Consider the following 17,509-nt stretch of genomic DNA (forward strand, 5'->3'; position numbering starts at 1 on the left):
CATCAGCTGTTCTAATGTTCTCAGAGCCTTTGCTTTTCAGAACTGTTTTAGAACAGGAAATCTCAACTAAATTTAAGAAATTTTGTGTTATTCACCAAATAATGGCACCCTCATTACAAATTTGATGTCTTCACATTTCAAAGTTTTCAGGATTACTATTTAACAGATTCTCTCAGGTTTCACATTTCTCTTGTGAGCATCTCGCATGTGATCGCTGTGTGATTTGATTTAGTATAAGACTGTGGTGTGATGGTATGTAGGGGAAGAGACCCTATTAAGCCCACTTAAATCTAAGTTTCTTATAGATATGTGAACAACCTTCTAATAAAGTGGACATTAGATTGAATATCAATCTTTCATCTGAACATGTATATCATGTTTTATCAAACTAACAAAATTAAATTGCTTTTCTAGATTACAATCATGAAAATAAGAGTGGGTTATGTATGCCATATCAGTGTTTTCTTAAAATATGTCAGTGCCATTGTTTTGTCTTAAGATGCAGTAAACTTTTTTTAAGGGACGTTAAAAAAAAAAAAAAAAAAAAAAAAAAAAAAAGCTACTTAAATGTGCTAATTTATCCAAGGCCTAGTCCTGGCTTGATCTAAATCCTGTCTGTGAAACCAGGCCTATGTGTGTTTAAACCTAAATGAATATTAAATAAACACTTCAATTTTTTATCAGTATTTCATTAGTCAACTAATTAGATAATTAAAGAAATATCAGTAGCACTTTATAATAAATATACAGTAATAAAGTACTTACAAATCATTAACAAACTATTAGTTTATAGTTAATTCATAGTTTATAAATTTTAGTCTCTACAATGTTAATATAATAATATGTTATATACAAATAGTGAGTTCATTCATTGTCACTGTAATTAACACATTTATTATTGTTTAATTACCTCATAGTAAAGAAATTGTTAATTGGTTATTAGGAGTGAATATTTCTCACTAGATTAGGTCACAGAAAATAGGAAAATGTCATTAATTAAGTGCTGTAAACCAACCTTTATTAGACATTAATTGCATTTATATACAAATCCCCAACAGTAAACTGATGCCCTGTTCTTTCCCCGACTAAGCCTGGTTTTTCCCATTCTGTCACCTGATGGAGTTTGGGTTCTTGCCACTGTCACCTCTGGCTTGCTTAGTTGGGGACACTTAATTTTCAACAATATTATTGATCTGACTGCACTGACACTATTGGATGAGAACTGAATGAGCTGGAGGATGACATCACTGTTTTCTGCAGAACTGCATTATAGATGAAATGAACTGATTTAATAATTGGTGATCTTTACGGAACTGAATTAACACCGAACTGACTTCAGCTGAACAATTACACTTTTTTCTTTTTAAATCTGCTTTACAGCAGAATTGGACTCTGTTTGCATCATTGAATCATTATTTTCCTGTTGATAACTGTAAAGCTGCTTTGAAACAATCTGTATTGTGTAAAGCACTATATAAATAAAGGTGACTTGACTTGACAGGTAAATATGACGGATTCACCAGTTCAGCTGTGGGTAATGAAGAAAGACCACAAGTGTGTTGTGTGCCTCAAAATATTAGCTTCTGACAGTATAAAGCCGAACAAGTTAAGACGCCACTTACAGACTTAACATCACAAACACAAAGAGAAGCCTGTTGAAGTTGAGAAGGTATAGTACTGTATTAATTTAAATTAATTTCAAATAAATCCTATAGGATCCTATAAGCAAGTAAGGTCATGTCTGGGACTGTCTTTATGTGGGTGCATGTAGGTGGGGGGCTTGAAAATATTTTTCTCTACAAAAGGGGGACCCGGCAGAAAAGGTTTGGGAACACTGTTATAGCAGATTGTTGGAATTTGAAGCACTGCTCTTTGCTGGTTCTTATTCTGCACTATATATTTACTTTATATTAAGAATGTAAAGATCTCTCTTCAGCCTGTATACGGCTCACCTGTGGGGTACCACAAGGTTCTACTTTAGGTCCTGTATTGTTTTACTTATGCTCCCCTTAGGTACATACCTTTATTTCATCCAGACTTGAAAATAGTAATAAATTCCCTAATAGCACACATACATCTGCAATATGTCTTTATGACGTTTCCTATCAGATGTTAAATAAACATTTAGAATATGTCTTTAAGATGTTTATAATTTTGAATGTATGTAAAATGGCTTTTAAAAGATGATCAGATGTCTGTACACAACAGATTTTTTAATTTTTATTTATTTATTTTTTCTGGATGAAGCGTTCTTTAAAAAATGTCTTGGAGACATATGTGTCTGATTTGTGATTATATGTGGGAGTCTCATAATAATCTTTGTTCCTTCTTCAGTTATTCCAGAATGATGTTGCAAGGATCCTGACTGGAATTGAAGTGGAACTTCATTTTTTTTTTCTTTGTAATAGTATTATATAAACATATCTAAGCACTACACAAGAAACACTTGTGCATTGATTAATGACTGTTGACTTAATGTTACATAAGATGTTTGTTTATCCATTGAGGTTGTTTTAGCCAGAGTAGAAGCAAAATTTAATTTTGATGTGGCTGGAAACTAGGCTTTGACAATACAACTTTGACAAAGTTGTACTGTGTTAATGTCTTAGGTCACGACTAATTGTCACAACCCATGTTTTCCTTCCAGAAGTTTTTGTCCGTTGGATTTTTTGTCCACTGGATGTACTGTAATTCAATTTCTCATTGCCTCGCCAGGTCCTTTCAGCTCCTGTTTGGCTTCTGTTGTGTGTGAAAATGAGTGATTTCACAAACTACTACATCAACCAGTTTTTGGTCTTCAGATTGTTGCAGTTTGTGATTTTTTCTGATGCTGGCATTCGCCCCAGTCTATTGTGAGATTAGGGGCCTGTCTTTTGCGGATTGAAGTGTCATGCTACAATGACACAGTGATGACAGATGGCTGTGGAAGGGATTAGTCGAAGGATCTCAGAAAAACAGAGCAGGAATATATGTGACATATCAGGCTTGAAAATGAGATTCCTGCCCTGCTTTGGTATCTACATCAGCTACTTTTTACAGCAACATACTAACAGAAAAGGAATCTGTTCAGTGACTGTTTAAACTCTCTCTGAATGAACAACAACACCACATGAAATGGAAATTTGCCTTGAAATTAACAGTTGCAACAGAATAGCAGTTGTTTAGTTGCTAAGCTAACTGCACAATACTCAGGCAGCCGAATTAGCACTGTGGAAAGCTAGCTAGTTCTTGCACTATTTTTTTTCTTTTCACAGAGCACCTGTGTAACAGTCAGAGTGTCTCATATGAAAGGTTTTACCTGCACCAGCGTTCACGCATAAACCCCCACTGACAGACACGTGTCCATCATTACAGCCTTTATTACAGATGGGGTCAGAGGTCATGCTGCTGGCCAGATGACAGTGCGCTGTCAGGGCAGCTAATTGTAGGCCTGTAATGCTGTCATGTGATTATCACATTAGTTCTTGAGGAGATAGAGGGCTTGTGTTTCATGATCTCATTGTGACATGAACAATGCCCTCCATTTGATTCAGGTGAACCGATAGTGTTTCCTTCAGAAGCTGATGGATCTCCATGCTGGAAACTGGGGGTCACATCTAGCTTTACGTGACTGATCATGATTATTATGTTCAGGCTATAAAACAGCTTTGAAAAATTGCTTTGCAAAGTTTGCAGAAGTGCTGTGGTTAACATAAACAAAATGTGGCACTTTCCTGTGCATGATATTACGGTGTTGTGGGTGGTTGGGCATCTTTATGAGGAAGTTAGCATGCTGCAGTGTAGTTTTTCAGGGGTTTTGAATTGTTGCCAGTGCATTGCTAGCTGGTCAAGCGCTCAGGTCAAAAGATATGGGTGTTTTTCCACCCATTTTTTGTTTGCCAGGCAAAAAACCTGAGTCTGATTATTGAGATGTCTATAGCTCAAACAGTGTGGGAAGGGTTACACAAGTTTAAATGCACTGGTTGCACTGGTACATCTTTATATATAAAACTATCCTGGGTTTGCTTACCTCTTATTTACAGCAGTGTACCATTCAAAAAGGTATAAAGATTTATGGTCTTTGCTCCTAATAATATCTTAGTATAAACATAAAATAATATTGACAAACTATATATCATTTGAAAGCTTACAAATTGTAGTTTTCATATTTGTAGTTTTCTGAGTTTTAGAAAAAGCATATTTAAAAAAGCTGTTTTAGAAGAGCATGTTCAGACATTTTTTTATTAATAGCATGAAAATGAAAAAAAAAAAAAAAACGTGTTCTTTTAGCATGACTTTTATGTTTGTTAGAGGTTGAATTCAAACCAAATACTGCCATTCTGCCCATACTACTTCTAAATAGGGTATCAGTTTCATAAATTTTATAAACATTATGGAAATATATGGTTCAGGTCGCTCAAACAATAGGCTATATGGAAATGGAATATGGTCATTAATGGGACCTGGATGGTATCTAGTGGAAAAGTTTGGTACTGCGCCCAAACAAAATCTTACTGAAAGCTCAGTTTTTGAGATATCAACCTAAAATTTGAAACACAACCTTTTTTTTTTTTTTTTTTTTCCACTTCTAAAATCATCTGCCAAGTGTCCCCTTTATAAGCAGACCAAACTTGAGTCTGTGCTCAAAAGTATTCAAGATTTGAAACAATTTAAGTTGGGGTCTGTTCCTCAAAAATGGCACTGACAGTTAAGGGGTTAAACATCCCAAAAGTCCATACAAATGTAACGGAGTTTAAAAATAATTTATTAATTTATTAAATAATGTTAAATTCGGCTTAAATTGGGGAAACTCACCATTAACTGTTGTGTCACTTGTATTGTGCACATATTTTGGGGCGGAGCTATGTAATCAGCAGAGTCGCATATCTCGTCCTGCTGGTAAGTAGCATCAATGATTGCTCTGTCTTAATAACTAAGTTTGTATTGTTTTCAAGGCTAAGTCTGAACTTTAAACTACACAAAAGTTTACTTATTTTGTCTGTCAGCTCCTAGTTGTGTTAGTCGAGTCAAATATGTGTTATTTGTGACGATAAGATGAAGAGTGTGTTAATTGGCCTGCTTGTGAACTCCGAACTTTTGTTTATTTCATTTAAGATTTCTCATGCAACATCGATGCACTGCATTCTGATCATTCTTTTGGTGCTGTTTGTCCCAGGTATGTGTTTTATTCGGTTTTGTCATGTTCTGTGTTAAAATAATATTAGCCCCAGTTGAGTGTTAGCTATTAGCACATGTGCTGTATGCTCACACGTGCTGTCCTGTGTAGCTGCGCCATTTTAAGGCTGCATTCTTCTCTCCTCATTTCATTTATACAAAATATGTAAAATGATGGTTACTTAAGTTTATAGTCTCACTGTATTAATGTGAATTGTCTGTATTAGTGTTTTACATTTTATGTTCTTTAATGTATGCTTTATTTAGAATTGTCCACTATATGTTCACGATCACTTGGAGAAAATATAATCAGCAGAGTCGCATATCTCGTCCTGCTGACTTCTCATGCAACATCAATGCACTGCATTCTGATCAGCTATTTGGTGCTGTCTGTCCCAGTTTTGTCTTGTCCCAGGCCCAGTAAAGCAACTTTGAGTGACCATCCACCTGATCTCAGCCTGAATTATTCCATCCAACACACACACAGTCACACAAATATGGGTAAAAGGGTGTTTAGTTTTGCTGCTCTGTCTGACTGGAATCAGTTACCAGATAAATTATAAAGTTGGTCTCTTTGAATGAAATTAGGAGTATTTTAATGAAATTAAGTGTTCCATGGATGTTAAAGGTTCTTCAACAAAGAACTTATATTTTTAAGAGTGACGGCAGAAGGTCTGGACTCCATCGCAGCTTTCATTGGCCAAGGACCTCCCAGAGGCTGTCTGACTGACATGTAAAGCAACCAATCACAGTTTGTTTTGTATGTCATGTTTAGGGGCGCGAACATATAAAACAATGTCGTTACAATAACAGACCGGTGTGTAAAACTTTTGGACGTATTTTAAAGATTCTAACTTTAAATACTTCACATACTTTTGAAAATCCATTTAGTTGACCATGATAAGAGCTCATTATAACGGTTGTAAACACAACTCTCAATTCTTCTTCCATGAGGGGGTTTGGCATCACGGCATCTTTGTTTCCAGGTGAACCATTAAAGAACGCAGCACGCACGTCTCCCGGACATCCTGTAGAATTCGACCAGATGACGACTTCGGAACTCCTGATGCCACATGCATCCAGCCAATGGTCCGTGGGCATGACATCTAAGCCTGAGACTAGGGTGAGCTCAAAAACCGTTAGTATGAGCAATAGTAATAATGACGCTTGACTTAGCAAACACTGCTAATTATAATGAATGTATAAATGCTGCAGTATTCTCTGTTCCCACATGTATCACTGAGTTACCACGAAGATCAAGTGTCTCTGTGCTATCCAGCTCTATGCTGCTATTATATATAACAAATGTGAACTCAATCTGTGACCCTTGTAAGAGAAAGAGAGCGATTTGACTCCAATCTCATAACCAGCAGTTTCAGTAAGTGTCCTTAACCAGGATGCAGTTGCTGAGAGCATTATCTGACATTCCAGCACTATCAGTTTGACAAAATAACATGTTTGCTCTGGGCATACATGGGCATTAATCGATAAACTACAACTTCCTTAATTGAATTCTTGACTGATGTTAAACAAAACACATTTTTGGTCGGATAAAGAATGTTACAGTGCACTTTATATCATTTACCTTTCTGTAAACTATGGGAAAGTTTGGCAGAAACATATAAAAAGCTTTAATAAGCATTTTTCCCAGCATATTCACTTACAGAGAGTGTTAATGGGTTTGAGCCACTGCTGTATCAACATCGCACTGGTCGTGCCCACTGGACACACTCGACATTTTTTACATATATGCAGGTATCATAAATAAATAAATGTTATGCTTTTGTGCTCTCTATGTAGTATATAGTTTTTTTTTTACTAAAATGTCTGTTCTCAGTGTAAAACCTATATGTTCTCACTGAGATTATTAGCTTTGAATTGGCAGTCTTGATGATCACGTTAAACTGACTCTCTCTCTCTCTCTGTGACTGCTGAAGCATACAGTGATTGAGCTGTAATTAGCGAGCACACTGACCTGTAATCAGCAGCACTGCTCTCACAGCTGTTCAGCAGATACCTGCATCAGTAAACAACAGGCCTCTGTTGAGCTCTTCAACTCTATGAAGGGTCAAATGCTTCTCAAAGACTTCACATGTCGGTCCATTGTTGTTATGACAACAGGGTCAAAGCACCTGTGACACTGACCCCAAACACTACCTTTCACTCTATTTTCTGCAGGTGCCTACAACATATACATATACACTACAACATATACATAAAAGTCGTCAAAACTAAAGTCATCATATCCTAACTTTAAGAGATTATTTACAGTGATTTTTAAGAACATTCTTTTCAGGAATTTATTTTTGTCATTTTGTCACTAGAGCAATATTAAGAAAAAAAGAAAAGAACATGTTTTGGGGAATACAAAAATGTCTTTATTCTTAAGTTGGAACTTAATATATTAAGCAGTTAATATATTCTTACACTGTAAAAAATGAATTGTTGGTTTAACTTAAAAAAAAAAAAAGTTCATTGAAATAAAAAATTTGAGTTAATACCATAAAAGTGATTGGTTTAATCAACACAAACTCAAATATTATGTGTTTTGAACCACATTAATTATCTAAGTTGATTTGACAAAAGAAAAAATGTGATATGAAAATAATTTTTTACAGTGTAAGAATACATTCTGTTACATTCTGGAGGAGTCTGAAGTTTCCATACTGGGCACTTGTTTGCCTTCATCGTAACAGAATGTAACAGAATCTCAATCTCAATAGTTAAAGTAAAAGTATATATATATATAATATATATATATATATACAAACACACTTTTGCTGTGGGCACGTTTATGGCAAACACAAACAAAATTTGTGGTCTTGCCAGTGAAGGTTTAATGTAAAAAGCTGTGGAACCTTTTATGCAACCTGGCGTCCAGGAACCTTGAGAAAATATTATGTTTTCCACTCGTTCGAGCCCTTTAGCTGTGCTAAAGGAAAAGCATGAGCCGTAAAGAAAAAACACACACACAGAAATGAGGGGTCAAATGTCCAAAGTGGGATTCTCGCCACATGAACTGTGAAGATACACACACTCACACACAGTATGCAGAGGCTGAGCATGGCCGCAGTGCACTCGAGAAAGTGAAAGCTTGCACTGCTTAAACCGTGATTGTATAAGAGAGTGTTTGAGAGAGAAACGCACAGATCACCCATGTAGATCGCTGGACTGATGGAAACCTCTCACTAATTGGCAGTGGACTTGGGCTTCCTGTCTGTGCTACATGCATGCATTTTGAGAGTGCACTTAATGCACTGGCAGAGACGACAGCAGATTCTCTGTCACATTACAGTTTGCTTCACAATGCTGGCCTATTTATTAAAAGATTAGTTCACTAAAGAATTAAAATTTCCTAATGATTTACTCACCCCCATGTCATCCAAGATGTTTATGTCCTTCTTTCTTCAGTCAAAAAGAAATGAGGAAAACATTTCAGGATTTTTCTCCATATAGTGGACTTCAACGTTTTCAACGTGAGTTGAAGGTCCAAATTGCAGTTTCAGTGCAGCTTCAAAGGGCTCTACACAATCCCAGACGAGGAATAAGGGTATTGTCTAGCGAAACGATCGGCCATTTTCTAAAAAAAAAGAAAACTTTATATACTTTTTGACCACAAATGCACATCTTGCACTGCTCCACGCATGACGTAATCACGTTGAAAAGGTCACGCGAGATGTAGGCGGAAGTACCACGGTAGGGCAAAAAACTCTAATTTTCACCTCCAACTTCAAAATCGTCCGACATCGTTGTTTTACCTTTTTTTTGTAAAGGCCGTTTGACTTAGTTTTTGGTCCTTCGGTACAACGTGATTACGTAATGCATGGCGCATTGCAGAGCAGTGCAAGATGAGCATTTGTGGTTAAAAAGTATATACGTTTTATTTATTTTTTTAGAAAATGACTGATCGCTTCACTAGATAAGACCCTTATTCCTCGTCTGGGATCATGTAGAGCCCTTTGAAGCTGCACTGAAACTGCAATTTGAACCTTCAACCTGTTGAACCCCAGTGAAGTCCACTATATGGAGAAAAATCCTGGAATGTTTTCCTCAAAAACCATAAAGGGTTAGTTCACCCAAAAATGAAAATAATGTCATTTATTACTCACCCTCATGTCGTTCCACACCTGTAAGACCTTCGTTCATCTTTGGAACACAAATTAAGATATTGTTGATGAAATCCGATGGCTCAGTGAGGCCTCTATTGAGAGCAAAGCCATTGAAACTCTCCAAATCCATAAAGGTACTAAAAACATATTTGAAACAGTTCATGTGAGTTCAGTGGTTCTATCTTAATATTATAAAGCGACAAGAATACTTTTTGTGTGCCAATGAAACAAAATAAGGACTTTTCAAAAATATCTAGTGATGGGTTGATTTCAAAACACAGTTTTATGAATCTTTTGTTTCAAATTAGTGATTCGGATCTCCTATCAAACGGCTAAACTGCTGAAATCACATGACTTTGGTGCTCCGATCTACTGATTCGATTCGTAAAGCTCTGTAGCATTGTTTTGGCCCATCACTAGATATTGTTGAAAAGTCGTTATTTTGGTTTTTTTGGGCACAAAAAGTATTCTTGTCGCTTTATAATATTAAGATAGAACCACTGAACTCACATGAACTGTTTCAAATATGTTTTTAGTACCTTTATGGACCTTGAGAGTTTCAATGGCTTTGCTCTCAATAGAGGCCTCACGGAGCCATCGGATTTCATCAACAATATCTTAATTTGTGTTCTGAAGATGAACGTCTTACGGGTGTAGAACGACATGAGGGTGAGTAATAAATGACATTATTTTCATTTTTGGGTGAACTAACCCTTTAATTTCTTTTCGTTATTGGTGTTTTTCCATTTTTGTAGATCAGAGGTGGCCTCTGTCATTTCTATTTCTTAAAGTCCTAAGTTTGTACTTTTGTGTTCCACAGAACAAATTAAATAAATAAAAGCATACACATTTAGAACAACGTGAGGGTGAGTAAATGATGACAGAATTTTCATATCGCTGTAATTTCAAATTAGTTCACTAGAAAATGATTCCAGTAGTCTTGCTGGATCGTCAGTCTTCTTCAGCAGAGAGCTCATGGCAAATGTGTGAATGCTTCCTGATGAAATCTCTCCATCAATAGAGCAGATCAGGCCAGTTGTCCTGTACCTGCCAGACCCTCTTGATTGATCATGAAGCGTTTCCCCCTCAGGAGAACCACCAGCTCCAGGCATTTCCACATTCAGCCAGATAAATCTTTTATCCTTGTGTGGATCTCACTAAACGCCCCCTCTTGTTTCCTGTCTTGGCTGGGAGAATGTTATCAGCCGGTCCTCCTATTGTCCCCTGGCAGTCACGTTTGGGGGGTCAAACCAGTTAGCGGTTAGCTCTTGAAACAGCATGGCGTAGAGGGAAAGGTCATGCCCTTTGCTCGGATTCTCTATACTTCTTCCGAGCTCCAGGGTCATCTCAGTACTCCACGTGCCCACAGGGCCCACAGATGCTGGAGCCTTCAGGACACTACTTTAATAAGTCGGCCCGGCTCAGCCCAGTAGGTGATGTTACAGCTCTAATCCTCTCAGACCCATAAAGCACCACCCAGCGGCTCTCATCCATTTCAGTGTGGCTGGCGGCATTAGCAGGGGCATCACGAGAGGTGAGCAGGCCTCGGGCCGAGGGTTCAGCGTGCTGGGGAGCGCTGATTAGTTCCACTGACCTCAGACCTGCCAGCCACTTGGTGCCTTAACTTTCCACCGTTGTGTTTTATTAACAACTGATGTCATTCCACACTAATGCCACTTTATAGTGATGAGTTGTCGAGTTTGACCAAATGAAAGTCAAAATTCCATCAAATGTTAATACGCCCTTTTTTTCACTTTGGATGGTGTGATGACTTGCTTTGCCATTTTGAACCACTGCCAGTGGCTACATTTTAATTGCAAATGGTACTAGAGCACAGAAATGTACTAATTTATTTACTGACATGTTTTTAGGCTATAAGAATTAATGGTCAGTGTTGTGATCAAATCAGGATGAATCTACCATAAACATGAAAAAAGAAAGAATTTTTTTTTATTTTGTGTAATTAAAATTGCACTTTTGACTATTATTACATGCTATTTTTTTTCCCCTTTATTCTCAGGCATTTCTGATTACCAGATGCTATACAAATAGAAATACATCTAAAATCTATAAAAAGACATTACATTTATATTAATTTCATGCATCCTATAAATGTCATGCTGTCTTGAGTGTCAAGACAGGCACATTTAAAAAGGTAATGAATATCATTTATGACAAAAAACAAACAGTTTCTTCAAGCAAACTTCTCGCTCTGAGACTTTGAGACTCTGACTTTCTTGCTTTGAGGTTAAACTGATGGAGACACATTCCCTGTATGTTCCACAGCAGAACCTGCTATAATCATGTGCAAAGCTTTCCTAGTGTATTGAGAGGAAACAAGACAAAAATGTCCATCTTCTGTCTCATTTACCTTAAAAAAAATGTAACCAGATTCATTTAGAATTGCATTCCTCTTTAAATTTACCCGCAAGACTCTGCCCACTTACTTTTTTTTTCTTTAAATCTTAAAGTTGTGAGGAAAATAGAAAATGCCCGGGGACAAATAAAGACTACTACTACTACTACTTACTCTAATATAATTATCATTTTAAAAATGAGAATCAAAACTAGGTTTCATTTGCTTTAAACAAATTATGTTTTGGTAAGTCATATAATTCAAGCTTAAAAATGTTTGTACACTTGAAATGGCAAAGTTTCAAATTATTTTATCATAGAGCCAGACACAAACTAAATTCAATAGACAAGCCTAATTTAAATCTGTTCATCATATAAAGCAATTGTGTCTCGTCAGAAAATTTAGACTAAACCGCTCAATTCCTATGGATTAGTTTTATGCTCTCTTTATGAACTTTTTGAAGCGTCAAAGTGGTAGTTATATAGCTGTGAGTGGAGGTACAGAAACATCTCAGATTTCATCAAAAAGATTTGCGTTCCGAAGATGAGCAAAGGTCTTACAGGTTTGGAATGACGTGAGTGTGAGTAATTAATGACAGAATTTTAATTTTTGGGTGAACTAAAACTTGTAAAAAAGTTTCTTGTAAAATCAAAGTGTTCATTGTTCATCAACTAGTTAATTGCACCAGTTTGAACGTATGTCTTTATACACCCATCCAGCTTTAGTTACAGCATTTCTATCTCCAGCAGCTCAAAGTGCCTCCAGAGAAAACCCACGGGGCCCAATCAGTAGAAGATCATTTCAGGCCTCATGGTGCTGAGCTCCGGCTGATCCCTGGGTCTCCAGACAGTGTTCAAAGCGATCTGTTTAATGGCTAATGTTCTTACCGCCCTCCTGCTGGTGCAGATAGTCAGTCAGACTCACCCTCAGGCTGCAGGTCCTCTCATGCTGACCTCATCATCAATAACCCTCATCACCACTGCAAGTCACATGTCGCTGATAATGTCTACATACCTATAGCACTCAGAGTCTGCCATTAGTGTCTGAATAGTATTGTGCCACAGAATCGGCAGCTTCCCACTTATGAATGAGGGGAATGTGGATACTGGATCAACAACAAGGTGTTCATTAACCAGCAAAGCATAGTCCTCTCCACTCTTCCAGACAGGCTAGGCTGAGTGGGTCTCTGTGAAGGGAGACTGATATCCGGAAGATCCGAGAGTTACTGAGTTTCTGCTTTATAGGGTGCTCTTTGGTTCTTCTTTTGATGTCGCATAATATGATCTTCAGATCAGTGTGTTGGTTCTATGTATGCTATACGGCCAAAAGTTCAGTGGGGTTCAGGTCTGGGCTTTGTGCAGACCAGTCAAAATAGTCATTCAGTAAATCCTTGAAGGAACCATTTTTAAGATTGTGGCCTTAGTTTGTGATGTGGTAAAAGAATTTTGGTTGGACATTTATAAACTAATGCAAGTAAACTTCACTAGCTCCTTTTGTATTTATTCGTAAGTAGACAGAATCCAACCAGGCCCGATTTTAGGGCACTTGAGTGTGTAGCTCAGCAAAAGGCTGAAGGCTGAAGGTCTGGTGACTCCAGAGCGTCTGGTCAAAGACTCCCAGAGGCAGCGTGAAAACCATGGCAACTTGGATAGCGGTGAGAACGTAGAGACAGAGACGGCCTCCACTAGAGGAGATAATGCTAATGAGGACTCATAGGGTGAAACAAAATGGCTTAATTGTATTGTGTTCATCCCGTGTTAGAGCACAAAGGCTCGGGGAGGTTACGCTCACACATGAGGCTTATTGTAATCCCTCCGTAATTACCAAGGCAAGGCATCTTCTCATGGGAGCAGAGGGCTGTCCTCGCTGCACTATTCACACGTATCCTTAAGGAAGTATCAATTCCTTACTAAGAAGAGTCACAAAAGCTTGACAAAACCACATTCAGAGCACCTTTGTTGGGGCGTAGAGCTATGATAGACATCTACAGTGTTGAGAGAAAGGCTCATTCAGACGCAGGTCACTGTTAATGTCAAATGCGGAGAACCGAAACCGAACAACGGCACAACGATCTATAAAGCCGCGCTATAAGTTGCCAATATGGGGCAGAAATGTGTCGTGCATTATTTAAATGCTGTGCCCGGGTGACAATAGTTTGTTTGGAGGTCTTTTGAAATGTCTCAGTCAGAGGCCATTGGCGTTCTCTCTCTCTCTCTCCCTCTAGCTTTTGACAGGAAGCTCATGATTTTTAACGTACGCTGCATGCATAATACATCAGCCCGCACAATCACATACAGGATGTGCGAGCCAGCGGACGCAGCGAGCACCTGTGCCGAACAAAGATGGCCTTTCTGCCATGGATGTCTGCCCTGGTACCCGCTGTCACCGTTTCCCTGCCCCGATCCCAGCTGCGCTGCATTCAGCCTGACACGCATTCATCTCGCTTAACGCCGCTCCAAAAGTGACACAGGCCGCCGCTCATAAAGAGCTCTTTATTTGGTTATTAACGATAGTAAGAAGGCCCTTGACAAACATTTTGGGAGTGAGTTTGTGATTGTGAGGCTTGCACATGTGTGAGCTAGTGGCTGGTGCGCATGCAGTACCATGCCCGTTTGTCAGAGTGTTTTACCGTGGTATTAAGATGTCATCTGTCAGATGCGCTCTGAGAAGACTGTGCTTTGCTTTACTAATGAATCTGTAGTAGAACATTAACAGTGAATCTCACAAGACCTGTCAAAAACATGTCTGGGGTGAATTTCACCACAAATTTAAAAGAAAAAAAACAACATTTAATTATATTTCACTTAAAAAATTAAACCATTAAGATTTTTGTGACTCATTTTATTTTACTTACATAAAAAATTATATATATATATATGTGTATGTGTATGTGTGTATATATATATATATATGTATAAATAGGGGACTGTGATTATATATTAGGGGTGTAACGGTACACAAACATGACGGTTCAGGGTTCAGTGCTTACCTTGATATTGAAGTCATGGTTCAGTATAGCACGTGGGAGAAACCCAAACATAAAATTACTTTTTTTTTTTTCTTCTTTTTTTATTAAACAGTGGTTTATTGAACAAAAATTTGTCTTTCTTTAAATAAATTCAATTAGAATTAACATTTTCTTAAGGATAAAAAAATCTATCTACAAATCTATCTGTAAACTGTATACTGGAGCCCTTTTTTGCACATTGCTTTAATATTAAAAGTTACAATTAACAGCAGAGCCCAAAGTATTACATTCATTTACTATTTATTTTTACAATAAGCACTCAAAAAACTTAAAATGCACATAAGGCAAGTTTTGCATTAAATCTAAATCTAAATTATTTTTCAAATATGGTCATTTACACAGTTGCTGTCATTACCTGTTAGTAATGTCTTAATTATTTAATATATGTTTAAATAAATTTGTAATAAACTTGTAATGAAAACAAGTTAAGTAAATATAATAAATATATAAGATAATATAGTGAATATATTTAGTGAAATGTTAATTTCTGTAGTAAACTAACATGCTGTGGACACTAAATGACTTGCCTGAGGTAAATGTAATGCTACGTGAGATATTATTCTCAAGCTGTTTTATTGATGTCTTTCCACGGTTGAACCAGAGATTACACATAAACATGTCCATGCATAGATCGTCTGTTCTTCTTCTTCTTTTGCGCTTTTTCCTGTTGTGGCGGTTAGCAATATGCACCGAACCATGCACGAATACATGCACTGTTACACCCAATATATATATATATATATACACACACACACACACATATACAGTATATATAGTGTACATTTATATTGTTACATTGTACTTACATTTGAAGTACAGTACCTGGATGTAATTACTTTACAGATAATGCAAATCTGACAAAAGTTTTGAAAAACAACATTTACAATATGTACATTATATAAAATGATTGATTTTATATCATGAATCACAAACAGAATCAGTAAATGCATAGTTAAGACATGTAAAGTGGGAACATTGTAATGTAAAGTGGGAAAATTCTTAGCATTGTGTGTATTTGGGGAAGAATTTGTGTATCACTGTATCCTTCTGTACTGTAAATGAATTGCCTCAATTAAATTTGATAAGAAACTGGATGGATGGATGGATGGATGGAGGGATGGAATGAACAAACACTGCTTTCTGGAGGATGTTAATTCAAACTTTGCATCTACAAACTAACAGACATGAATAGGGATTGGGTCTGTTTAAGCTGTCTTTGTAATTGTGGTCAGTGATTAAAATGCGCCTCAACCATAATTTTGCATAAAAACATCAGTCTCAGAGAATACAGACATTTGGCTTGAAAGCATGTTTGTCCATGCGTTCTATGCATGTACGCACATGTGTCCACTGGCATGCTCTGTACGGGTAGTATTGTGTAACTTGAGATCAGGGCATGCTTTATACATGCAGAAATCTGGACACATTTACAGACCCAGCTGCACACACAACAAAACCAGCACCCAGCTGCAGACATGAGTCCAGACTGTCTCTCTCTCTCTCTCATGCCCCGGGTCTTTCTGCCCTGCACCCACTCCTGACGCATGTCCCGGGGCCACAGGCTTGTTGTAATGCTAATAACTCTGCTGAACAGAAAAAAAGAGAGAGAAATGTTAAATGTTGTTTGCAGTCAGGAACAGAAAGGGCACAGAAAGACCATTAGACACCGCAATTAATTACACGCATGTGATATTAAATGAGTCACATGACAATAGGATTAATTTCCACATGATACATGAAGAATGTTCACACTGTTCTTTTCTACACTGTAAAAAGTAATATGCTCCATCTACTCATTAAAATTGCGGCAACAGATTACAAGCAATATTATTAATTAAATTCAACATATAAGAATTGAGTTAGAATTAATCAAATTAATTCCTTAAAAGTCAACCATTTAAAATGTGTAAAATTAGCAAACACCATTACAAAAACCACAAACTGACATAAAAAGCAAAAAATCAAACTGCCCAACTAAAGGAAACACTGGAAACAAACATTTTCAATAAAATCAACATCTAAACCTCTGTTAAATCATGTGTTTCTCTTTCCTTCAGTGATTCTACTTGTTATCATCAGGTGTCTTCAAAAAAAGAGTTTTAAATTCATCTTTGACGTCTGTCTGTTATTCAGATATTTTGTTTAAATTTTACTTAAATTTTACTCGTTTTAAATGGTTGACATTTAAGGAATTCATTTGATTAATTCTAACTCAATTCTATTTGTTGAATTTAATTAATAATATTGCTTGTAATTTGTTGCCAAAATTTTATGGAGTAGATATACAAATGAATGGCAACGGTTGCTGTCAAGTTCCAAAAAGATACAAAAACACATAAAAAAAGCACAGTTAAAGTATAATAGTATTATAAAAGTACTGATGATGAGAGCTATGACAAAATAGAAGATTATCAGTAATTAACTCTTTCTCCTCCAGCATTTTTTTTTTTTTTTTTTTTTTATAAAGTTAAAAAAAATTTTTATCATTTTCACAAAATTTCATGGCCCCCAGAATATTTTCTTGTATGAATATCTGAACAGTCAAAGAACTGAAACTCTGCTTTTAAACAAAATAGAACAAAAAAATAAATAAAACATTTTATTCTAGCTTCATTCATTATTTTTTATCAACACTTGAATGTGGGTAAGTTTCATTAAAAAAAAAAAAAAAAAAAAAACATTTTGAACAAAAAGTTGAGAAAATCACAGTCAAAGACTATGTCCGGATCGGTTTCAGAAAGGTGATCAAAACACACATGGAGTAGATCGAGTCCATCAACACCCCCAAGGCTTCATAGTCCTGTACCTCTTCATGAGTCGACATTTCATTCAGTAACGTTAGGCAGTTATGATTTATATGCT

General features: G+C 36.7%; 1 long non-coding RNA gene across 4 annotated transcripts in view; it reads left to right on the top strand.

The window, feature by feature from the left end:
* Positions 1–4,815: 4,815 nt before the first annotated feature.
* Positions 4,816–17,509, top strand: part of LOC127508921 (uncharacterized) — a 50,546-nt gene continuing 37,852 nt past the window's right edge. For 2 of the 4 annotated variants that reach the window (XR_007928971.1, XR_007928970.1), the window contains exons 1-5: positions 4,816–4,878; positions 5,095–5,155; positions 5,554–5,655; positions 5,813–5,887; positions 6,141–6,277. This is a non-coding gene — a long non-coding RNA (uncharacterized LOC127508921). Of the gene's footprint in view, positions 4,879–5,094; positions 5,156–5,553; positions 5,656–5,812; positions 5,888–6,140; positions 6,278–12,365; positions 16,463–17,509 lie in introns of those variants that run through there. The other 2 variants (XR_007928972.1, XR_007928973.1) reach the window with 2 other exon arrangements.

The sequence above is a fragment of the Ctenopharyngodon idella genome, chromosome 3 (genome assembly GCF_019924925.1).
Source record: "Ctenopharyngodon idella isolate HZGC_01 chromosome 3, HZGC01, whole genome shotgun sequence".
NCBI classification, from domain to species: Eukaryota; Metazoa; Chordata; class Actinopteri; order Cypriniformes; family Xenocyprididae; genus Ctenopharyngodon; species Ctenopharyngodon idella.